Consider the following 25,221-nt stretch of genomic DNA (forward strand, 5'->3'; position numbering starts at 1 on the left):
CTGGGCTCTGACCCTGTGCGGCTCTGCCAGCAGCCGGTCCTCCTGGAGGGTGGGGCAGGTGTGGGCATGGCCTGTGGTGATGAGAGCAGTTTTGGCGACTGCTTGGGATTTTCCCTTCGAGTTTGCAGAACCAGAGATGCTTTGAAAGTGTTGCTCACAGGGAAGAGACGGTTGGCCTTTAGCTGAAGCAGCTCCTAGTCACAGGCTTCCTGGGGGTTGTCCGTCTCTTTCCTTTCCCTCTCCCTCCTTCCCTCTCTCTGTCTCCCTCTCTCCCTTTCTTTCCCTCTCTCCCACTCTCAGCCCACACCTCACACAAACACAGCTGAGTATGTAGTTGCTGCAAACAATGAAGCCCCTTCCTTCTGAAGAAGGAGGTCATTATGTCGACTTTATTCGGGACATTTTCTCAGGGAAAGCATCTACCCGAAGTCTGGAGGGAGGAGCTCCCGCATCCTCTGCTAGAGCCAGGGCTGACATCCCTGGTAGCCGCCTAGCCCTGCTCCCACCCCTTGGCATTGATACTGCGGCACCTGCCAGGGAGGTTAGGAGATGCCCTTGGAGCCAGGCTGATAGCCGCAGGCTCTGGCCAGCCTGTGCTTCTGCAAAACGGCCAGGATCACAGATCACGCTCAGGAGTTTGTGTTTTGCTCCAGGCAATGGCACAGCCTGGGGGAACGCTGAGAAGGACAGAGGAATGTCTGTGCTCCTGTTGAGGAACACAGCTGGCATATGCCAGAAAGTCAGACAGGAGAGGAAGAAGCCAGAGGGGAGGATGGCGGCAAGTGTGGATGAGGACAGGGAGGCTTTGGCTTGGGGGTGGTGACAAGGGGTGGGAAGCAGATGGATTTGGGAGCTGAGACTGGCAGCCTTGGCCCTGAGGTTGGGGGAGAGGGAGCACCCCTTGAGAAGCACCCAGGACTCAGGAGGCAGAGTCGGGACAGATGGAGCCAGGACCCTGCCATCACACAGCCAACCCTTGAGGCCCAGTACAGCAGAGCATGCTCAGGGGAGCGTGGGGTGAGGATGGGGCCAAGCCCAGAGGCACAGAGTACGGGGCCTCTATTCAACCCGGTCCCAGACCAGAGTCTAAGAGTGTCCTGAGCCTCGGGCACAACAGAGCCCTGACCACACATGAATTCAGTTTCCCCTTTGCACTAAATATAGGAGTGAAGGCAATCACAACTTCCACAGCCCCTATTCCAGCTCTGCTCAATTATTCAAGGCCGGTTCCATTAGGGACAATCACATTATCATAGGCAGTTGGAGGAGGAGCCAACCAGGCAAAATTGGAGGTTCAGCTTTTAGAGCATCAAATAGAAATGCTGAGAGAGAAGGAAAATTACCAGCATTACCAGGGGTAGTCGGAGTTTTGGATAATCCCCTGCTATTTCCTCCCCAGAAAGGCACGGGAAGGGGCAGAAGCAGGCCTGTGGGCTGGCTGTGCTGGGAAAATGGCAGACCGGGTGACCACTGGCCTTGCTGACCGGAGCTCAGGGCCCCTCTGATACCATGTGGAGAGTAGGCACCTACACACTTCAGCTGCACTGAAAGTCGCCTACAATGTGGCTCCTGGCGGCAGCTTGGCAGCAGCAGAGCAGATGGCCCCTGACCTCGGGACCCAGGCGGGCCCACAGACCAGAGCAGCTCCGACTCCTAGGAGTCCCTCAGCCCACTGCTTCCCAACCTCTCAGTTACAGCCCCCAACAAGAGGGAGGTTCACCTCCCACCTTCTCCCCAGCTTGGATTTCATTCCTCCACGTTCGGAGGTTTCCAAGTTTGGACTCTAAAGACGCAAGTCACTGACACGGATGAGTGAGCCTGGGGGCTGAGGAAGCCGAGACACAGGCCAGGCCCAAGCAACGGCCGGGTACCAGAGATGACAAAGGACCGGGAATCCTTGTGCTAATTAGAGCAAGTTGGCACCTCGGCGAGGAATGTGGAGCGATGTCACATGAAAGCTTTCTGCTTGAGTTATTGCCAATTTAATTTCTATGTAATTAAGAGCAGGGCATGCTGGAATTAATGAGATTCCCCAACACATTTCTCCAGCTCTCACCTCCTCTCTACACTCCTTCCCTCCAGTATTTCCTTTCTCCTTCTGGTCCACACAGGCTCAAAGCAGAAACCGACAGCTGTCCTGGATGGCTGACCACCCTTGCAGAGGTCACGCCAACACCCGCACGCAGTGCTCTGTGCCTCAGGCCTTCTTGTGCCCCGATGCACATTCCCCACATGCTGCAGACCACACGGGACACCCAAGGGGGTGGGCATCCAGCCCTCCTCTCTTCTTAACACACTGTGCAGGCAGAGGGTGTCTCTTCCTGGCCCCTTGTAATGATCAGCGTTTTGCACTAGCCCTGTGCAGAGTGGGGGCTCAGTGAATATTCACATATGACAGCTTACCTGGCAATTCTCAGCGTGGTCTCTGCCCTGACACCACCTGCCTCTCCATCTGCCCACACTCCTGCCCTTCCTGCAAGGCTCAGCTGCCACCTCCTCCAGGAAGCCTTCCAGATCCCAGCTCAGGCCAATGACCACCCTGCACCCCCACTGCACCCTGGGAAAATTTACTGCACCCTGGGGATGGTGCCATCCTGTGACCCTTCCCTTTCCAGAGTGCAGGCTCAGGTCTCGGTTATCTCCGAGGCCGGGCTCCTCCCAGAGGCCCTTGTGAGAGCAAAAGGGATCACCCAATGGCGTGGACAGACATTGTCCAGCGTGGAGCAGGTGAAGTGAATGCCAGGGGGATACTGGGGTTTCACTCTTAGCCTCTGTTCTCAGATGCCCAAAACCACAGCAGCAGCTGGAGGGACGGAGGGACCAGAGCCAGCTCCCTCTGCAAGGGTGAGGTGGACAGAGCATGGCCCGCGCAGAGCCAGTCCCAGCTGGCGTTTTCCCAGTTGCCAGGGGAAACCTTATTTGGTGTCTATTGGTCTCTTGTTATTCTGGTTTACAATTTAATAGCTCCTTGGAAAAATTGCTTTATTGTTTTTATTTTTTAAATGATCTTTGTTCACTGTAACTTTTAGAAAGTCACAAATTCAGAAAGAGCAAGAAAAAGAGGAAAAAAGAATCACCTGAAATTTCACCATCCAGAGAAGAGTTTGGTGTATTTCCTTTCAAACTCTACATTTTTTTCGAGAATGGAATTATATGACTTACAGTATTCTGTCACTTACTGTTTGCATTTGTGCACAGAAATTATCTTGGAGAGTAGTCTACGTTGATAAATATAGATACAACTTCCTTTCTCTCTCTGTCTACACACACACACACACACACACACACACAGTTTTCCATTTATTGTGAGGGCTATAATAAATAATGGATGTGCACTGGTTTACTTAACCAACTTCATTTTGATGGACACTGGTTTGGTTCTAGTTATTTAGAATTTAAAAATAATGCTGCAGTGAGCATGTTTGTATTCTTGTGTGAGTGCTTCTGGAGAATAAGTTCTCACAGTGGCACTGCTGGGCCAGAAGCCTGCATGCATTAGCATCTGATGGGCGCCCTCACGCCGTCTCCCTGTCAGCGGTGCCCTGTGTTTCCATCCATGGCACACAGGCAGGCATAGCCCCTCACCCAGCCGTCATCAGGCAATGCCAACCTCTGTCACACAGGGTGCTCAGGGAAGCAGAAAATGCCTACTCACTATTTCCATTTGAATTTTTAATTCTTCAGTGAGATGACAATATTCTCATGTGTTTGTTGACTATATTTTCCAGCCAAAGAAGCAAAAACTAGATGTTCTGCAGCCTCACAAAAACTACTTTTAAATAGGTAAAAGGTCCATACATTTAAAAACTCATGCAGTACTGCTATGTAACGTTATGTCGAGGAGGGAGGGAAAGTCCCTTCTTAGCCTAACAAGGCCAGAAAGTATTTTTTAAAAACAGAAATTTGATTGCATTTTTTAAGTCAGTAAGGTTTAAAAAAAAAAACCTCATAAAGAAGTTGAAAGAGAAACAATAAGGGGTTCCTAATGCACACACAAGCTAATATAAAATTACAAATTTAAAATGAAAAATGATAAAAATCCAGCAGAATATAGGGAGAAGGGGCATGAACATGCAACTGATAAAGTAAATTTGCCTCATTTGCTCCTTTCCCAGGAGGCTCAAGGAGGATAAGCCAAGAGACCAGGGGCGGTGGAGGACCAGGGCTCCGTGCTCCCCAGACAAAGGCGGAGGGAATTCCTGGGAGGACAGGAGGTCCTGGGGCAGCAGCTCTGGAACAGGGGCATGGACAGCCCCAGGAGCAACAAGCATAGAGCCAAAGCTCTGGGGAAGCACTCATGACAGGCACATAGAAATTAAGCAGACAGAGCAAGGCAGTGATTAACCACGGAAGAAGATCTGTATCAGAAAAGCAGCCATGGGGACTATTTGCAAAGAGTAATGCAAACAGTGAATGCAGAGTTAACCCAACTGTGATCTAACTCAGCGGGGGCCTGGTGGGAAAGGCAAAGTGCGGTGTGGGAAAGGGAAGATGGCACAAGATGGCTGAACCTTTAGCTTTTGGAGTAAAAATAGGGGCAATGTCCGACATTGAAAACTCAAGTCAGTACCGCCACGTAGCCAGCGACAGGAATGGCTAGAGGCTGGGAGAAGCTGCAGCTGGGAGTAGCTGGGGGTGGAGGGATTGAGTCGGCACAGCTGGTTTGCAGCAGAAGCCTCGCTACCCTCAGGAGGCACTGGCCTGTCCTCCCCTGCGTCCGGAGCAGCTGGGTGTGGCTGTGCAATTGGCTCCTCCCGTGGGATGTGAGTGCATCCCGGGCAGGCTGGTGGTCAGAGGTGGCCTGTCCCTTCCCACAGTGCGGCCGGTGAAGCCCCACACTGACCCGGCAGGCGATGAGCAGGGTGGAAAGCAGGGGCTGGAAGCAGAGCCTTGAGAAAGTAGCACCTATCCAGCGACATGGAGTTTTTAGTCTAGGAACTGTGAAGAAACATTTCATTGCACTAACAGCAGAAAGAAAAACGAGTGGTATTTTTAAACAGATGCATGCGCAAAAGGCATCTGGTGATGTTCGACAGCTGTGTTAGTTATCAATGCTCCTAACAAATCATCCCAAAACTTAGCAGCTTTACACAATAGACGTTTACTATCTCACAGCATCTGTGGTCAGGAATCTGGCCTAGAGAGAGAAAAAGAGAGAAAGAGGGAGAGAGAGTGAGAGAGCCTGCCCGAGACAGACGCTGCAGCGTTTTCACAAACTGCGCAAGTCGGGTTTTCACCTCCACCATCGCTTCTGCTTGTGCTATTGTTAGAAGCTCATCATGAGCAGCCACGCTCAAGGGAAGAGAACTCAATTCCACCTTGCACCCTTCAGGAGAGCGTTTCAGATAATTTGTGGGCCTACTTTTAAAACCATTGCACCGGCTTTTGGTGTTACAGCTTCTTGTGAGAAGTAGAAAATGAAGAAATCTTTCTCAATATAACATGAATTATGTATTCTATTATTAAAAACCAGCAGCCAGTGCCCCACTAAGTGTAGCCTACGGATGAATGATGGTGGGAGTGAAGGCAAGGTCTTGGGAAATGACTGGACCTGGATTAAAGCCATTGCTTGAATTCTATTAGTGTGGCTTATGTGGTCACAGGTGGATCTGAGAATAAAAGGAGGTGGGGACCAGACCTGCTCTCTTCAGGGGAAAAGACTGTCTTTGTTCTGGAGGAGACATTCCTGTCCCCTTGTGGTGTCCCTAGTCACTTAGGTAAGGGCCCCTTAGTGCCACCATGTCAAGCCAGTGCTCTGAAAGTCCCTGGGAAGCCCTGAGGTTCCCTGAGAAGTGGACTGCTGGACCCCCAAGTGTGCTGCTGAGGTGCTTCTGTTCTCCTGCTGGGGTCTGCTGGGGGACAGGAAGGCAGGCTGGGCCAGGCGAGGAATGGGTTTCCCGCCATCGGTCATCCTGTAGGAGATGAGGACTGGCCACGGTGGGCGGAAGGCCACAGAGGCCTGGGCCTTGGTGCACACGAGCTGGCCCCTGGAGCCAGGTGAGGGGCTGCCCAGGGATGCCTCGTGTGAGGGGTGCAGAGGGTGGGTGGGCCTGGGTGACCCGTGTAGCCACAACTCTCAGAGCTGCCAGCCAGGCTGGATCCACTCCCTTCCCTTGTACCAGAACCTGCAGCTTTCAGATGTTCCTTGAAACAAAGTGACCCAACTCTCCCACAGGGGTTCCAGCCAAGGCTTGGGGGTGTGGTGGAAACCCTCACATCCAAGCCATAGCCTCAGCCCTGCTGTGCCAGCCACAGCTCCTTCCCAGTCAATTCAGAGCCTAGTTTGGGGACAGGGAAGCCCCTGGAAATGCCACGAGTTTGCAGCAGTTTGCAGAGGCCTGTAACCATGAGGAATGGGCGATGGCAGGGGCAAAAGATGGGCATTGGTCAGGTAGGGTGGTGGGGAGGGCAGGAAGCAGAGCTTCCCTCCCGCACCAGCAATGTCCTGGCCTGGACCGTTCTTTGTTGTGGGGGCTGCCCTGCACACCCTGGCCTCTACTCGCCAGATTCCAGAACACGCTTCTCCAAGGTGTGACAACCAAAAATGTCTCCAGACAGCACAAAATGTTAAGAACCACTGCATTAACGTTAGCTCCAGTCTGGCTGACTTAGAAGTAACCAGGGACTCCTCAGGGGCCAGTCAGGACTCATGGTCACATCCCCCGGATGGCCAAAAGCTATGATCAGGAATGGGTGCATACCCTGGGGAAGGAATTCAGTGAAAATGATAAGCAGTGATGGGCAGTGATGGGCGGTGATGGGCAGTGATGGACGGTGATGGACAGTGATGGGCGGTGATGGATAGTGATGGACAGTGATGAACAGTGATGGATGGTGATGAGCAGTGATGGATAGTGATGGATGATGATGGACAGTGATGGGCAGGGATGGACAGGGATGGACAGTGATGGGCGGTGATGGATAGTGATGGACGGTGATGGACAGTGATGGACAGTGATGGACAGTGATGAGTGGTGATGGACATTGATGGATGGTGATGGATGGTGATGGACAGTGATGGGCAGTGATGGATGGTGATGGACAGTGATGGATAGTGATGGGCGGTGATGGATGGTCATGGACAGTGATGGACGGTGATGGGCAGTGATGGGCAGTGATGGGCAGTGATGGACAGTGATGGGCAGTGATGGGTGGTGATGGACAGTGATGGGACATGATGGGGCAGTGACGAGCACTGATGGGGCATGACTCACTCAGCCCCTTTCCTTGTGACATCACCACGAGGCCTCTGAAGCCTGTGAGCCTGGCCAGGAGTCAGTGACTGTGCATCCACCTCCACCATCAGGCATTGCCAGTACTCTGGTGGACCTAGCTTGACCTGGGGCTGCAGGGCATGGAACAGAGAGAGGCTTGGAGTAAGGGTCCAGGCAGACTCAGAAGACAGGCCAAGCCCAAGCAGCTGGCAGGGAGGGACAGAGGAGAAGCAAGACCCAGGAACACATCCAGCACAAGGATGGAGTGTGGGCCTGCAGGTAGCAGGAGTCTGGTCTGGGACACTCTTGGCCTGCAAGTCTGCTGCCCCAGCTGGGAACAGAGGCAGGCCAGGACAGGGGAGGTCCTAGAGCTGCCAGCCGGTTCCTGTTTCGTCCTCCCTGAAGTCCCATCCTCAGTCCCAGCTGATCCAACAGAGGACAAGACAGCTGAAGACGTCAGCAAGCCTGGAGCCAGCATGAGTGGAGGGGGCTTCTGCACAGGCTCCTCCAACCTTGTGGGATCTCCCTTGTGGGATTCTCACCCCTAGGAGCGGCTGATCATTGTTGCAAGGTATTCTGTGCACCTGAACTGCCAAGTGTGAGCCAGATGTCCCGCCCTGCGGTTGACAACATCAGAGGCTGGGAGCAGAGCCATAGCCAGCCCCTGACCCCTGAACTTCAGCCTGGAGAGAGAGACAGGCAGGTGGGCTGCAGGGGTTCACCGTAGGGTGTGGAAAGCTCCAGAACAGATTCAGGCATTATCCTCCCACAGTTCTCGAGGCCACAAGTCCAAAATCAAGGTGCCAGCAGGACTGTGCTCCCTTCAGAGGCTCTAGGGGAGGAGCTTTCCTGCTTCTTCCAGGTTCTGGTGGCCTCTGGCTTCCTTGGCTTGTGGCTGTGTTGCTCTAACCTCTGTTTCCGTCTTCACATGGCCTCTCCTCTGTGTGTCTGTGTCTCTCCCCATCTTATAAGGACACTTGCTGTTGGATCTAGGGACCACCCTAAATCTAAGATGATTTCATCTCAAGATTCTTCACTAATTACATCTACAAAGACCCTATTCCAAGTACAGTTGCACCCTGGGGTTCTGGGTAAATGCTGCTATTCAACCCACTTCTGGTCATGCAGAAGAGCACAGGCAGGAGGAACGGCCTGGCTGGGGGCAGGGCTCAGGCTCTGTGCTCTCCGCTTATGCCTGAGGAAGCAGCACGTGAAGAGGGAGCTTTTCTCTCCCATCAGAGACAATTTTTAAAAAGAAAATCAGAGGGGATGTGAATAACTTCCGAAATTTATCAAATTAATAGCACATGGAAGCCCAGCTTGCAAAAAAAAATTCATTTCAAATCCCCTAAATCTTAACTGTCACATTCATTGAGTTTCCAGGGGCTAAATGCTGAATGCTAATACCATTTCCAGTATTCGCAATCCAATCTTAATTAAATCTGCACCACACTGAATTACTTTAACTATGATTTTCCAGTGGAAGGTATTGTGAGAAGTGTATTCTCTCTTATTTTAATCAGATTTCATAATTTTCAAGTGGACATGCTGGTGAAAAGACTGTTTGTTTAGAGATTGAGTTGGGAGGACTCTCTCCAAATCTCATCAGTGGCTCCCATAAAGAAAGAGGAGGGTGTCTTTAATAAGACCGATTCCTTCCACTGGTTAAAAAGTCAACAGTACGCCAAAGTGTGGGAGAAGGTGTTTGCAAGGCACCTAATGACAAAAGATAGTCAAAGACAAATAATAAACACAAAGCCAGAAAACACGATGGAAACGTGGGGAAATGTTTGAACAAACACTTCACGGAGAACGAGTCCAATGGCAGATGGATCGTCCCCCTCAATGGTAATCACAGAATTGCACCCTGCAGTAGCTACTGCCATGCTCAGCTCAGATTCACTTAACTGGCTGCCATTTCCACCCCTGGCAGCAGCTTGTACTGGCCAACAACTCAGGCTGACACTCGTGTAAAGAATTGCCCTTGGCCCAGCAGAAGCCGCTTCATCAAGGGGCTGTGTCCCGCACCCAGGGCAGACAAAGGACAAGGACTAGCTGGCATGAGGATACTATAGGGCAGCCCCTGCATCACAGCAGGGCCAGGTCCCGGGTACATTCACACTCCAGAGCTCCCATGGAATCGGGCTTGAGGGGAACTCACAAGAAGAGTGGCTCCCCGCCTGCCCTCCACCTCCTCCCTGCTGTAAACCAAAAGGTCTCAATCAATTTAGGAGGTTTATTTTGCCAAAGTTAGGGAAGCACCTGTGATACAGCCTCAGGAGGTCCTGATGACGTGCACCCAAGGTGATGGGGCACAGCTTGGTTTGATACATTTTAGGAAGGTGTGAGACATCAATCAACGTATGTAAGATGAACATCGGTTTGGTCTGGAAAGGCGGGGACAACTCGAAGCAGGCAGGAGGCTTCCAGGTCATAGGAAGATAAAGAGACAAACGGTTGCATTCTTCTGAATTTCTGATGAGCCTTCCTAAAGGAAGCAACCAGATATGCATTCGTCTCAGTGAGCAGTGGGGTGACTTTTGAGTTCTGTCTGTCCTTTGTCTGAAAGGAACTTCCTTGTGGACACATTGTGAGGGAGGTGTGTAGCTTTTTTATCTTAATAGCTATCTTTTTTAGGAACAGAATGGGAGGCAGGTTTGCCCTAACCAGTTCCCATCTTGACCTTTCCCCTTGGCTTAGCGTTTTGGGGAGTCTCAAGATTAATTTTCCTTTCACACTGGCCTGCCCTGTCTTCCTCAGAACCGGCCTGCCTCCACCCCCAACCCAGCACACCTGTCTCTTCTCCTCTTCTGGCCAGAGGGTATGGTGGGAATGTGAACCCTGGCCCAGGTCAGCCCCAACCAGGCCCTGGTGGCCTCTGCAGGGACAGGCTCCCTGTACAGGGAACTGGGGAATGCTGGCCCAGCAGACAAGTCCATCCATACTGTGCACTTTTATGGGGCATTGAGGGAGCTAGCTCTGAGTGAAGCTCTCTTCCAGTCCCCAGCCATCCCTACCACCTGTCCCACCACCCTCGAGCTGCCCACATTCCCAAGCCCTGAGCCTCCATCCTGGACTTGGCCTTGACTGTTGAATAAATCGCAGGCTGTGCAGAGAGTCTGCCTGACCACCATACCCTGAGATGGAGGAGCTGGACTGCTCTCACAGGCTTTGCACGACAAAGATTCTACTCCTCTTTGATTTTATTGAGAAGATTGTGAGCTGAGATTTAAGTTAGAAATGGGTTTAAAAAGCTGTATGCCGTCAATAGTTAAAAAAAGAAAAACAACGTAAGAGTGATAGGTGCCAAAAGACATTTGCAAAAAATCAACATTCATTTTTGAATAAACAAATATATAAAGAAAAAAAAACTTACAAACCAGGAAGAGAAAGAACATTGTGTTGGGGTATGAGGCACGAGAGGCCCCTCCCAGAGCCATTTCGGAAGAGAACTTTTTCAAATCTGCTGGAAAACATTAGCTCTCCAAAGATCTGGGGAAAAAAGTGGGGCAAATGGGAAAAACAGTATCAACACCAGTGAACGTGAAAAAAAATGTTTTAAGACAACAATAGCATAGATTTCTGTCTCTCATGCACAGCCAGAGTACAAGGTGCGCTCAGAAATGGGCGTCGTGCGCTGCTCCTAGGACTAAAAGTTGGCACATGTTTTCTGGAAGACCACCTGGCAGTACAAGAGGAAAAAATAAAAATGGCTTTCCTCAGCCGTTTCTCTTTTAGGAAATAATAAAAGAGATTGATTGAGGAATGAAATGAACCATGGACTAATCAATGAATAAATCCAAGGATGCCCACAAATCCAAGGAGTCTAGATGGGAAGGGGGACTCATTCACTTAGGAAGTTGTTCACAATATATCCTAAGAGGAAAAAAAGGGTATTTCAAAACAAAATATGGAGTAAGTAATTGAAGCATATGGAGTATCTATGAACAATTTGCAAAAAAGAATATAGATAAAAGCCTGGGTAAATACACATGAACAATCACTGGGGATGATCTCTGGGAGATGGGGTTACAGGTGTTGTATTATCATTTTATTCTTTTTCCCTTATGGATTATTCTAATTTTCCCACCATGATCATGTTATGTTGCAATTAAAATATAGATATTGTAATTTTACTTATATTGGAAGTTCTCGGCATTGGCACATTTAGTGAACAAACACATCTTCCAAAACTGATTCAGCAGGAAATTTCAGCTCCGACCAGGGAGGAATGGAGGAAGGAGAACAAGCCCCTACTTGGAGGTTGCGGTGGCGATTTTCAGAATCAATTTATGTGGCAAACAGACAGAGCATCCTTTACCCACACCACATGCTCCTGGCATTTCCACTGTGAGACAGATGTGAGGGGAAGAGCCGCCCGTTCTCACAGCGTGGGTCCGTCTCTGGCACACACAAAGTGGAGGATTGCCCGGCCCAAGCCAAGGAAGGAGAGTTAGATGAAGACTGTATTAGCCTGTTCTCATGCTGCCCATACAGACATTCCCGAGACTGGCTAATTTATAAGAAAAAGAGGTTTAAAGGGCTCACAGTTCCACGTGGCTGGGGAAGCCTCACAGTCGTGGCAGAAGGCTAAAGGCATGTCTTACATGGTGGCAGACAAGAGAGATCTCGTGTAGGGAAATTCCCCTTTATAAAACCAGCAGATCTGGTGAGACCCGTTCACTATCACGAGAACAGCATGGGAAGGACCCGCCTCCATGATCCAACCACCTCCCACTGGATCCCCCACACGACACACAGGAGCTATGGGAGCTACAGTTCAAGATGAGATTTGGGTGGGCACACAGTCAAACCATATCAAAGACTGAGACCAATCTAATGCATGAACTTAGGTGAAGAGTTTAAATGACAAACTAGGGATCCAAAAATCAGGCACTCAACCTCACTACCATCCAGAACAAAACAAAACCCAGTGCTGACCACCATCCATCCACTGATATGGTCCCAGAACCACCACCCACCCACTGATGTGGCCCCAGAACCACCACCCACCCACTGATGTGGCCCCGTGAAATGTCCAGCAGCAAGCTCCAGCTGGCGAGATGAGTGTGGAACAGTGGGGACTGGCAGGGGCATCACTGGCATGGCCACTGGGAAAACCTTTCAACCACATCTATAAGCTGAATAAATGTAAATCCCCAACCCAGGAACCCCATGCCTGGGAACTCGAACAATGACAATGTGTTCATGCGTGAACCAAGGACATTCAGAATCCAGCAGTAGAGTCGGGGAGTGACTTCCCTCCCACTGAAGCAGGGATTATTCCTCACAAAAGAGTCACAGGGCACTTGCCTCACATGCAAAGTACATCAGGAATATCGCTTTTTCTCTGAGTTTTGTTTTTTGTGTACACTGATCTGAGCACTTGTTATGTTTTTTTTTCAAGTTCCTCTTCTCGGTGTCATGTTTTCTGTAAGTATTGTCTCCAGGCCTCATTTGGGACTAATAAATGAGAAATACATTTTATTTCCACCAGCCAGTCTGCTACCCTGCAGTCACTGCAGGTGTGTGTCTCCTTTTGAAGGTCTGCCTGCCTTCCCTCCTTCCTCCCCGTTTCTTCCCTCCCACCCGGCTTCCCCCACCTTGGGCATGCCCTGGACCCCTTCCTTTGGTGGCTAGGTTGACTGTAATTTTTCTTCTGCTTTTTTTTCCCTGCAAAAATCTGTGAGGGGAAGGAAATCTAATTTCAAATTTTGTTCCAAACAATTAACCTGTCATCTCAGTAACATTTATTGACTAAATCTCTGCTCCATTGATTTGGGGCGCCTTCCACACTAGAAGTTCAGTGTCGGCTTCTGGTCAGCTCCTGGACTGTCTACATATCCTGCTGGTCTCACAGTTAATCACATACAATTGCTACACACGTCTAACTACTGCATTATGAAAATGCTCCAATATCTACTGGGGCTGGTCTTTCCTCACGACCCTTTTCAAAGAAGGAATTGTGGTTTTATAACACACCTGCTTACGCTTCACAACATTGCTCTGAAGTCCATCTGAAAATTCACTGGAATTATAGTCGAATTTTATTAAAATGCCATAAATTAATTCAGAAAAGAGTTTATATTTTTATTCCTTTTGCTATTTCAACTTGGAACATCCCAAGTCTCTATGTTTATCTAAGATGTCTTCCATATCTCCAGGCTGTTCTGTACCTTTTTGCGTATGACCTTGTTTCTCCTGACGGTTCCTGGGGGCATCAGGACCTGGGGTGCTGGGAGCTCTCGGTCTCTGCACCCTCAAGGCTGTTCCTCCCGCAGTGGGTAGCAGGCTGCCCTGGGAGTCTGTCGTGGGCTGGGGACCCGATCTAACCTGCATCCCAGGTCACTCCAGGATGAGGCTGAGTGAGAACAGACTGCAAAGCCAACTGAGACTGAGACCTCTTTCCACTGCCTCACCTGCCTGATCAGAGGCCCTGCCTACCGCCAACCCTGAATGGTGTATCTGCTTCTAAGACAGGAGGCTGGAGTGTAAAGGACCCTCCGCCAGCCCCTCCATGCTGTGGATGGAGAGAAGAAATGCCCAGGCCACCAGGCCCCACTTTCTTCCAGTCTGCAGCCTGTGAGCAGTGGGCCCCAGGACCCCGTGGGCCAGGTCATCACTGTGCAGACATATCTCCACCCCCCTTCTCCTCCACAAACTCCCATGAGGCCCTGCTTACTTCTCACAGCTCCACCCCACTGCACCCCTCAACCTTTTCACTTCCCTTCTGCAGCCCCGCATGAGCAGCGAAAACCCACAGTCTCATCAGGGGTGCCACCCTGAGGAGTAGGAAGAAAGAGCCAAGTGCCAGTCATTTCTGGAAAGGCAGTTTGGGCTTCATCTAAGAATGGACTTGGTAACCGTGCAATTCACCCTTCATCTAGGAAAGGACTGGGTAACCTTGAAACTCGCCCTTCATCTAGGAAAGGACTGGGTAACCTTGAAACTCATCTTTCATCTAGGAAAGGACTGGGTAACCTTGAAACTCACCCTTCAACTAGGAAAGGACTGGCTAACCTTGAAACTCGCCCTTCATCTAGGAAAGGACTGGGTAACCTTGAAACTCGCCCTTCATCTAGGAAAGAACTGGGTAACCTTGAAACTTACCCTTCATCTAGGAAAGGACTGGGTAACCTTGAAACTCACCCTTCATCTAGGAAAGGACTGGGTAACCTTGAAACTCACCCTTCATCTAGGAAAGGACTGGGTAACAGGGCTACCCACCCTCCATGGAGCAGTTGCTCCCCGGGCACTGGGGCCAAGGTGCCCCTAAGGGAGTGTCTATGTCAAGGGACCTGGAAATACAGGGCTTGAAGTCTCTCACATCCGTCAACATCATGTCTCCCTCACTCAAGGGGGCTCCCTGACACCATTCCTCATTTTCAGGTCTCAGAACCTATGTATTTATTTCTACATAATAAAGTGTTCCAAAACGTGGCAGCATAAAATGATAAGCATCTCCTACCTTGCTGCCTCTGCAGGGCAGGGATCCAGACACAGCTGGGTGGGTGCCTCTGGCTCCAGGGCCCTCCTCAGGCTGCAGTGGAGCTGTTGGCCGGGGCTATGCTCTCATCAGAAAGCTCAACCAGGAGGTAATGACGTCCAAATTCACACATGGTTCTCAGCAGGAATGTGTTCTTTGTGGGCTGTTGGCTGGAGTCCTCCTCCATCTCCCCACCTGTGGGTCTCTCCATGGGGCAGCTCACAGCGTGGCAGCAGCCCCATTAGAATGAGCAAGTAACAACACTAACAAGGGCAAGCAGGACAGCAGCTGGGGTCGTTAAATGTACCTTTGAAGTGACATCCCATCGCCATGGCCAAACTGTCTTGTTAGAGGCAAGTCCCAGGTCCAGACACATTAGGGAAGAAGGTAGGGGATAGACACCAGGAGGGGATCATCAGGGGCCTTTGTCATATGGTCAACCCCTCAGACAAATGGCTCCTCCAGGTGGTAAACCCTGGCACGGGCATCGTTCCAGAGGTGTCACCACAGGGGTCCTGCATCTGGGGAGGCAGACAGAACCGGCAAATGCTTTCCCCTTGGTCCACAGTATGACTCAGTCAAGGCAGCCCCCCGATGCCCTCCCATCTTCAGGGTTGGCACTGTTTCCAGGCCCGCTGGCTACGGGGCTGTCTGAGATGTGACTTTGGGGAATTGGAGTGGAAAGATTTCCAGGGCTCCCATCCCTCACAATGGCAAGGCAGGCATGGAGATTTTCAATTTTCTTTTTAATCAAGGTGGCATCCACTGGAGAATACCTGACCAGTTATTCTGCAGAGCACTTGCCAAGGCCAAGGTCCTGGGGAGACTTCGTTAAACCTGCGAAAACTGCCAGGGCCCACAGAGTAGCTGCTCCCTGATCAGGACTACTCAACACAGTGTCTCGGCCACCATAGCCACTTCTCCCCTCTGGCTCCCCTTTCCTCCTTCTTCGCTCTCCCTTCCCTCACACACCCTACCCTCTTACCCACGCAAGGACCCTCCATTCTAGCCCTGCCCCACCCTTCCTGACTGGGCAGTTGGCCCTCTACTTCCCAGCAGCTTCCTCCAGGTTTGGAAATTGTCTTTGCTCTGCCACCTCTGAAGGCCAAGGACACATGCTCGGGGCTCTCGTTGGTTGCACCCGGGCAGAACTTGACTTAGAATGGCCCAGGATGCAGTGAGAGAGAGGATGTGCCTGGTTTGCTCAGGGCAGAGAGGTGGGCAAGAGCTGCATGGTACAGCCCAGGTGATGGGCTGGTACAAGAAGGTGGAGGGGAGCGCGTGGGGAAGGTTGGTTGGGCAGGATTAGGCAGCAGAGGTGGGGTGGGCAGCCCCGGGAGAGGCTGCGGGCAGAAGTACTCACTGGAGGCACCATGTGGTGGCTCATCTGGCCCATCTGGTCCAAATGCAGCCAGAGCACTGACTCTGTAGTCACCCACAAAGACTTCGGTGTGGCCCTCGGGAACACTGTTTCTCTGAGGAGTTAGGAGGAGAAGAAAATCACGTTTTCCAGTGTTGGCTGAGAACCTCCCATGCTGCCATCCTGCAGAAGTTGGAGGAGCTGCTGTGTCTGTGATTGAAGAGCTCAGGGCTCCCCTGGGAGGTGGCAGTAGGGACACATGGCCAGGCTTGATTACTTTCCAGGATGGCTTGGAGGCCCAGACCTTGTCCTTAGCTGGAGAGGGAGAAGTGCACCAGCACCCACAGGGCCACTGAGCAGCCGCTGCCCTCTGATTCCCTCCTGGGTCCTCAGGTTGCTTAGCATTGCTGCCCTGTAGAAGCCCAGAGTCCTGTGGGGAGGCCAGTCACAGATGATTTCCACCCAACTGCTAGCCACAGCACATGTGGGAAGCCACTGGAAATCATGCATGGTGAGAAGCACACGGTGTTCCCAGGGCAGCCCCAGATTGGAAAAGAAAACTAGAAATCTCAGCTCCACAGTGCACAGCACCCGCTCCCTCAGGGCCTCCCATGCGAGGCTGTGACTTGAATCCCACTGGGCTTCAGGTCCTGCTTAGACCTGGCCCTTCCTTCTCCCGGGAGATTCCCCACCCGGCCCCAGCCAGGCCCTTCCCTCTGTGAAGTCTGTTTTATGGAAGGAGTTGCAACTCACTGCCACCTCAGTGAGATCTGGGCCTGCAGTTTAGATGGGAGATAGGATCACGGCAGAGCTTGGGGCACTGACTGAGCCCTTGAAGTCCCCAGACACTCAGCAGTGCTGTGGCAGAGAAGCTCCAGCTGTTGATGTGTGGGGTCTTCCCAGGTGACCTGGCACTTCACAGACTGAGTCCCCTAAGCCTGTGGAGAGACTCCAGCCCAGGTCAGATAGCCAGGGAGGAATCTGATTATTCTCACATGACAGGCATGGAAACTGAGGGTCAGGGAGAAGAGCTGGCCTTCCACAGTCACAATGATGACAAGGAGAGGAGCAGGGATGTGAGCACAAATGTTCTCAGACCCAGACCAGGCTGCTCTCCGCCGTGGCATCCCTTTTCATGTCCTTCCCTTCCAGCAGGAATTCCACCTGTACCGCCAGGGTGGGCATCGGGGTCTACTCACAAGTCACATCATCATGCCGCACTTCTGCCCACTCTCAGTGAGCACAGCAGGGGAGACAGCAAAGATGAAAACACCATAAGAGGGACAGATGCTCTCAGGATGCAGGGTTGGGGGCCCTCGAGGGAGAACACATGGGCCTTCCAGAGGCGTAGGGGATGCTAGGAGAGGCTGGCATTGGGGCCGGATGTGGAAGAAGTGCACTTTCGAACAGCAAGAATATGCAATGTGCTGGGGCCAAGCAGGCCATCTCCCCCGGGGTCAGGTCATGGGGGCACACCTGAAGGCTGGGTAATGACAGAAGATAAAGGTGGGCTGAACAGGGCCCCGTGATTGGCCCCCGAATGCTGTACTAGGTTGAATGTCCCTCAAATTCGTGTCTACCTGGATCCTGTGACCGTAACGTCATTTGGAAACAGGGTCTGATATGGTTTGGCTTTGTGTCCCCACCCAAATCTCAGTGTTGGAGAAGGGGCCTGGTGGGAGGTGATTGGAGCAGGGGAGTGGATTTCTCCCTTGTTCTCTTGATAGTGAGTGAGTTCTCATGAGATCAGGTTGTTTACATATGTGGCACTTTCCCCTTTGCTCTCTTCCTCCTGCTCCAGCCATGTAAGACGTGCCTGCTTCCCCTTTGCTTTCTACCATGATTGTAAGTTTCCTGAGGCCTCCCTCAGCCATGCTTCATGTACCGTCTGCAGAATTGTGAGTCAGTTGAACCTCTTTCCTTTACAAATTACTGAGTTTCAGGTATTTCTTCATAGCAGTGTGAGAACAAACTAATACATGGTCATGGTCATTGCAGATATAATTAGTTAACCTGAGGTCATACTGAATTAGGGTGGCCCATTACAGTTGTGTCCTTGGACACAGACATACAGAGGGAAGAGAGCCATGTGAAGACGGAGGCAGAGATTGGAGTGATGCTGCCACAAACCAAGGAACACTGAAAACTGCTGGAAATCACCAGAAGTTGGAAGAATCAAGGAAAGATTCTCCCCTAGAGCCGCTGATGGTAGCATGTTAATGTTCCATTAATATCAGAAAGAAGAGGAGCAGGTGTGCAGTGGCTGCATGGTCCTCGGGGACCTTCCAGAGGAGAGTTTCAGGAGGGAAGCGGGAGGACATGGCCAGGTTGAAGGTTATCAAGGAGGGTGGATGGAGGGAAATCAAGGCAGCAAAACAGACTTCTCTGAAGTGTGAAGGAATGAAGACATATGCAAATAATTTAAAACACAGCAGAGTTAGGGAAGTTTCATTTTGTGTATTAGTTATCTATGGCTGTGTAACAAATTACTCCAAAATGTAGCGCTTAAAACTCTGTTTTTTTGAGGCAGGGTCTTGCACGGTTGCCAAGGCTGCAGGGCAGTGGCCTGATCTCAGCTCATTACAACCTCAGCAACCAGGGCTCAAGCCATCCTCTCACCTCAGCCTCCTGAGTAGCTGGGACCACAAGTGAACACCATCACGCCTGACTAATTTTTGTATTTTTTGTAGAGGCGGGGTTTTGCCATGTTACCTAGGCTGGTCTCAAACTCCTGGGCTCAAGCAATCCACCCGCCTTGGTCACCCAAAGTGCTGGGATTATAGGCATGAGCCACTGTGCCAGGCCCAACACATGCCTATAAGCTTACAGTTCCTGTGGGTCTGGAATCTGAGTGCAGCTTAGCTTGGTGCCTCTTGGTGTCTGTCAAGGCTGTAATCCAGGCATTGGCTGCTGCTGCAGTCATCACAGGGCTGGTATGGGGGCATCTGCTTCTGAGCTCACATCCATGTCTGCTGCTAGGATCTGGGTTCTTATGGGCTATGGCCAGAGGCACTTGTTCCTTTCCATGTGGACCTCTCCATAGGGCTGCTCACATTGTGGCTACTGGCTACCCTCAGAGGGAGTGAGGGAGAAAGAGGGAGAGGAGAGGGAGGAGAGGATAAGAGAGCACTTGGAGGGCCAGCAAGACAGAACCTTTCTTCTTGTAACCTAATCCAGGAAGTGACCTATTCTGCTCTTTAGAAGTGAGTCACTAGGTCCAGCTCACACCCCAGGGGTGTGGATTACACGAGGGCCTGGGATACCACAGGGCAGGGGCTTAAGACCCCATCTCAGTGGTGGGCTCAGGAGGCACTGGGGAGTTGGGGAGGTGGGGGAGGGAGGAGAAGCACAGGCCTGGACGGGAGGGGGTGCCTTTAGGGAGGAGGACACGTTCAGTTTCTTGGACAGGAATTAAAAAATGAGAACGTGCACATGGAAAAGGGAATCGATGTAAATCTGTCTGCAATCTTATTTTTTCACTCAATACTTTATGGATCCTGTTTTTATGTGGTCCTCACTGGTGGAAACAGCTTTTCATAAATCTCTGTCTGGGCTTCCCAACAGACTGTCAGCAGTTCCATCCTGGGGCTGGCACGGGTGGGGCTGAAACAAATCTTCCCTTAGACTGGAGTGCAGCAGCAGCCCGCCCAGGGATCCTGCACTGGCTTCTCCTGGGCTGCAGGGGGCGTCAGAGAAAGTCAGGCGGCGTGGGGCTCCTGTGTCCATCTGTGCTTCCGTTTCCGGTGTGTGCGGCTGTTTCCAGGGCACTCCCGCCCTTGTGCTGGTCCAGGGCTCCTGGCCAGAAGGACCTCTTGCCTTGGAGCCCTAATGCGGGGTCTGGGCCTGCATCACCCAGCCAGGGGCCCTAGGGCCATGAGCCTTGGGAAGATGTCTGGGCCTTGAGACCCACCTAGATCTGGGAGTTGTTCTGTGGCCTGGTCCAAGCCTGACTCCAAGTCTAAACCTGATCTAAACCTTCGCCAAGAGCTTGTGAGATGGAACATCCCAGTATTTACCCAGCCTTCTTCTAGAGCTCCATCCCGTGGCCCCATCATCATTACAGCCTCCTAACAAAGGAGGAAACACTTCCAGGGGGTCCCGCCTCCCCTCACGGCTGCCGAGTTGGCCTCGCGATTTGAAGAACGCAGTGCATTTTATTCTAAGGTTGGGTCTTGTTACCCAGGGAAGCTGCTGGACATACAGAGTTATTTTAAAGGAGCAGAAATAGAACAGAAGAAACAGTCTTCCTGCACATTTCTTGCTATTCATAATATTCCCCTCTGAGAAGCTTTGATGGTGGAAAGGTTGAAGGTGCTGGCTGGTTTGAAATACTGGACCTCCCTGGAGGGACTCTCTGACCCCGTGAGTTGATTAATCTTATTCTGGAACATCCATGGCACTGACTGCACTCCCCTCGGTGGATGTGGCCACGCAGGCTCCCGTACCCAGTTTTCTCTCAGAACATGGTTTATTTGCCCAGAGTTGCTTCTCTGTCTCCTTGAGGCTTCTGCAATGAAAATGGACATCTCCGTGGCCACTCACTCAAGTCCTACTGCAGTGGCTGAAAACACTTTCAAGGAACCAGCCAACAGCCCCAAGAGAGGAACCACTTGCAGCCATCAGCAGGAATTAGGAAGCTCACACCTGGACAAGACATGCGCTCCCCAGCGGTTGCAGAGAGACAAGATCTGTTGGGCTATTTCTGTCACAGCTAACTCACTACTCACACAGAGAGACGTGAAACCATGACCTTCCGGAAGACTCTGCCTAGTCCTCTATGGAGGCTTGGGCACTGTGAACACATCTGTTACGTATTTCCATCTGACAGCTGGTGAGAAAATGAGATATTTGTTTTATTCCAACATATAGAATCTTCCCTGGGAAGATTAGGGGTCTTCTAATCCCTGCTGATGGCTGCCAGTGGCTCCTCTCTGGGGATTGTTAGCTGGTGCCCTCATCTGTGCCCTCATCTGCTCCTGCAGGCTTCTTAATTATAAGGCCAGGTGGTCACATTGTCAGTATCTAGACCATGAGCTCCTGGGGCCCCTCTTCATGCTGCCTGCAGAGAGGGTCCCAGACACTGAGAGACACCCGGGAAGCGTTGTGAGTATAGGATGCATTGGAAGCTGAAGAAGCTGCTCTCTAAAGGGGAGAGAAGAGCTGGAGACCTTCCACATGTCTGGTTTGCTCTTCCCCCAATAAGGGGACATGAGATAAGAAGGCAGGACAGACCAAGGATGAGAATCAATGAGCCAGGAGATCATGGAAGAGCATCCATGAGGCCCAGCAGAAGCTTTATAACGGGAATGCCTCATTTCCCCTGAAGGCGCCCAGACCAGCATACTGAGCCCAGCATCTCGGCAACTCTAAAGCAGAGAGATTGCCGTTCAGAGACCTTACAATGTGGAGATACTGGAAAGGTGGAGAATAAAGAGGGGCCCAGAATAGAGATTGTTCCAGGAAGCACATAATACGGACAGAAAACATGAGCTTTCCTGGTGGGACGTTAAAGTGGGGAGAGGTCAGGGAGATGGCATGCTCACACATTGTTGGCAGAAACATGAAGTGAAACAAGTTTTCTGGAAGATATGCTCTGTAACAAAGTGGAAGGGCTTCTAGAAATGCACCTGAGTGAAATAGATGCCAGGCAAATATGTATGAGGATGGTCACTGCAGCATTATTCAGAATACTGATGTAAGTGAAAATGTCTAATAGGCATTTCAGTGCTCCCTTCCCATAAATAAATAAATAAATAAATACCCACAAACAAACAGAAAACCAGTAAGGACATAGAATACTTGAATCCCCTTATCGAAAAACCCGACAACTAACATTTGGAGACCCCTCCACTCAGCAACAGCAGAACACATATTCTTTTCAAGTGCACATTTTAACCAATATAGGCCATATTCTGAACCGTAAGAAAATGGCTTGAATTTGAAAGCATTTAAAGAATACAGAGCATGTTCCTTAGCAAAAATGGAATTAAAATATAATTCAATAACAGGAAGATATCTGGAAATTCACAAGTATTTGGAAACTAAATAACACACCTTTTAGTACCCCATGATTCAAAGAAGAAATCAAAGGAAAACAACAAAAAAGTTTGAACTAAGTGAAAGTGAAAACACATTATGTCAAATTGTGTAGGTGCTGCTAATGTAGTATTTATATAGCACTAAATGCCTGTATTAGAAAAGAAGAAAGGTTTCAGATCAATGACCTAATCTTCCACTTTAAAAAACTAGAAAAGCAGAGTGAACTAACCCAGTGTAAAGAGAAGAAAAAGACTCACAATTAGAGTGGAAATCAATGAAATAGAAAACAGAAAAAAATAGAGAAAAATCGATGAAACCAAAAGCTAGTTCTTAGCGTAGATCAATAAAAATGATAAATCTCTGCCCAGACTTCTCAGGAAAAAAGAGAGAAGACACAAATTACCAATATCAGGAATGAGGAGATGACATCATGACAGATTCTACAGATACCAAAAGGATAATAAGGGAATTTGATGAAAAGCTTTATGCTAATAAATCTGACACCTTAGATAAAATGAACAAATTCCCGAAATTACAAAAGCTCACTTAAACAGAAATACCTTTATAACCATATATCTGTTAAACAAATTTTATTTATAGTTAAAAGCCTCCCCACCAACAGAACTCCAGGTCCAGATGTCTTCACCAAAGAATTCAACCAAATATGAAAGGAGGAAATCAAGCCTTTCCACACCCAACTCCCCAGAATACTGAAAAGGAGAGAGCATTTCCCCCTCATCCTGTGAAACCAACATTACCCTGTGACTAAAATCTGACAAAGACAGGTGCAGTGGCTCACACCTGTAATCCCAGCACTTTGGGAGGCCAAGGCGGGCTGATCACTTGAGCCCAGGAATTCAAGACCAGCCTGGACAACGTGGCAAAATCTTGTCTCTACAAAAAAACACAAAAAAGTTATCCTGGCGTGGTGGCGCACACTTGTAGTCCCAGCTACTTGGAAGGCAGAGGTGGAAGGGTCACCTGGGCCTGGGAAGTTGAGGCTGCAGTGAACCAGAGATGGCACCGCTGCACTCCAGCCTGGGCGACAGAGTAAGATCCTGTCTCAAAAAAACAAAAACAAAAAAACAAGAAAACTACAAACTGCTATCTTTCTACTATAGGTCACTACAAAAGTTACAATTCTTAGCCAAATTTTAGTCAACCAGACTCAATAATATATAAAATAATATATAAAATATAATATATAAAATAATATATTAAAAGGACTCAATAATATATTAAAAGGTAATATAAAAATATTACCAAGTATGGTTTACCCCAGACTTGCTAGTTTGGTTGAACATTGGAAAATTAATATTAAACTAAAAAAGTGAAAAAAACAAACCATATGACTACCTTGATAGATGCTGAAAATGCATTTGACAAAATCCAATATTCATCTCTGATTAAAAAAAAAAAAAAACCTCTGAGCAAGTTAATAATGAAATAGAATGCTCACAACCTGTAAAGCACATGTATGAAAAACCATAGCTAACACCACACTTAAACAGGGAATAACAATATTTTCTCCCTAAAATCAGAAATAGGATACCTGCTCTCATCCTGTCTATTCAACATTACACTGGAGGTTCTTGTCTGTCTAATAAGTCAAGAAAGAGAAATTAAAGGGATCTAGATTGGAAGAGAAATTAAACTGTCTTTCTTTGTAGACAACCTGATCATCTGTGTAGAAAATCCAATGGAGGCTAAGAAAAAGTCATTATAACAAGTAATTAAGCCATCAAAGTGGCAGGATAGAAAATCGACATATCAAAATCAACTGGATTTCTATATCCTGGAAACAAATAATTGGAACTTGAAATTTTAAAATTTCATTTTCAATAGTATCAAAATATGAAATGTTTAGGGACAAATCTGACAATGTGTAAAATCTGTACTCTGAAACCACAAAACATTGCTGAGAGACATTTAAAAACTAAAAAATGGAGTGAAACCCCATGTTTATGGGCCAGAAGACTCAGTGTTGTCAAGATGCAGATCCTTCTCATTTAGATCTGTATTGTTGGTGCAATCTTAATCAGAGGTCCCATCGGGATCATTTGAAGAAGTTGACAAGCTGAATCATTTGGACGCATAAAGGGACGAGAATGGCCAAAACAACGTAGAAAAAGAAGAATGAAATCAGAAGACCAACACTACCTGGCTTCGAGACTTATTATAAAGCCATCGTAACCAAGACTGTGATATTACTGTAAACACAGACGATCAAAACAAGACTGTGATATTACAGAATAGTGTAAAAAATAAACCCACATATATATGATCAACTGACTTATGACAAAGATGCAGAGGTCATTTGGCACATAGGGTTAATCAGTTTATCAGAATTTAGTTATTCAGTTTTGAAAGAAAAGCTTAAAATGATGTTGGAATTAATGCTTCTTGGCCATCCCTAAAGACGTACCTTGACACAGGGGGATATTATACAACTGTTAAGAAAGGATGAAATGGGTTTATTTATATTGACCTTCCTGTCAGCATGAATGAGGCTCAAGGCTGTCTTTATTTCAACATCTGCTGGACTCCATGCATGGGTTCCCACGGCCCCATCCTAGGGAGGCCTCATGAAGGCAGGGCATCCTGCCGAAAGCTCGAGGTGTCTGCATCTGCAGCAGCCCCAGTCTGTCCCGGGGCCCTGAGCAGACAGGAGGCAGAACACCAACGTGCCTCCCCGTGTGTGAGCCTGAAGCAGAGCCCACCCTTTATCCCACTGTCTCTTCCTTTAAAGCTCCTAAAGTGTTAGGTCAGAAACGGAGGTGGCAAGTGAAGCGTGGGAAGAGACCCATTTATTATTATATTAGTTTCTATTAGTGTTTTAATTTTAATCAGAAAAGTTTAATATATCAGAAATTTTTCTGGCTCACTTGTGATGCATTTTTAGTAAAACTGTACTCTCTCTCTCTAAACCTGAACATTAGTAAGAGGGAAAACAAATCTAAAGGAAAAAATTTACTCAATCAGGTTAAAAATCCACTTTCCTAAATTTATTTCAACTCCAAGTTTAGCTGAGGCCCAAACAACCCCTAAAATGCTATCTCTACACATATGAAGATATCCAAGGTATACTAAGTAAATTAGACAGGTTAGAGAGCAAATACAGA

The 25,221-nt window shown here is 49.2% G+C and overlaps 1 protein-coding gene across 45 annotated transcripts in view; it reads left to right on the top strand.

Moving 5' to 3' along the window:
• The window catches only part of COPS9 (COP9 signalosome subunit 9), a 394,021-nt gene that overhangs the window by 332,796 nt on the left and 36,004 nt on the right, over nt 1–25,221 (top strand). The window contains exon 1 of one of the 45 annotated variants that reach the window (XM_050751534.1): nt 18,999–19,002. The exons of 43 other annotated variants lie outside the window; for them this stretch is intronic. The gene's annotated coding sequence lies outside the window, so the exon portion shown is untranslated. Of the gene's footprint in view, nt 1–18,998; nt 19,003–19,659; nt 19,664–25,221 lie in introns of those variants that run through there. One more of the 45 variants, XM_050751492.1, reaches the window with a different exon arrangement.

The sequence above is a fragment of the Macaca thibetana genome, chromosome 12 (genome assembly GCF_024542745.1).
Source record: "Macaca thibetana thibetana isolate TM-01 chromosome 12, ASM2454274v1, whole genome shotgun sequence".
Lineage (NCBI taxonomy): Eukaryota > Metazoa > Chordata > Mammalia > Primates > Cercopithecidae > Macaca > Macaca thibetana.